Below are 338 nucleotides of genomic sequence, written 5' to 3'. Positions count from 1 at the left end.
CCGCGCTCGCCCTCCCCGGGCCCCGCCCCACGCCGGCCGCGGCCCCGACCCGCCGCCGACGTCCCGGCTTCGTGCTCGCCCTCCCCAGGCCCCGCCCCTCCCCTGGCGTTCCGCCCCGGCCCCGCCCCACGCTGGCCGCACCCGGGTCCCAGCCCCGCCCCTCCGCAGACGTCCCGTCCCCGCTTTCCGCTCACCCTCCCCAGGCCCCGCCCCACGCTGGCCGCGCCCCGGCCCCGCCCATCCGCTGACGTCCCGTCCCGGCTTCGTGCTCGCCCTCCCCAGGCCCCGCCCCTCCGCTGTCGTTCCGTCCCGGCTCCGCCCCACGCTGGCCGCACCCC

General features: G+C 83.1%; 1 protein-coding gene across 3 annotated transcripts in view; it reads right to left on the bottom strand.

Annotated features, from left to right (window-relative positions):
• LOC116638017 (zinc finger protein 596-like) overlaps positions 1-338 on the bottom strand; it is a 21,446-nt gene that overhangs the window by 20,051 nt on the left and 1,057 nt on the right. The window lies entirely within an intron of this gene.

The sequence above is a fragment of the Phoca vitulina genome, unplaced genomic scaffold (assembly GCF_004348235.1).
Source record: "Phoca vitulina isolate PV1807 unplaced genomic scaffold, GSC_HSeal_1.0 scaffold15, whole genome shotgun sequence".
Classification (NCBI taxonomy): Eukaryota; Metazoa; Chordata; class Mammalia; order Carnivora; family Phocidae; genus Phoca; species Phoca vitulina.
This window is presented reverse-complemented; position numbering and strand designations above follow the sequence as displayed.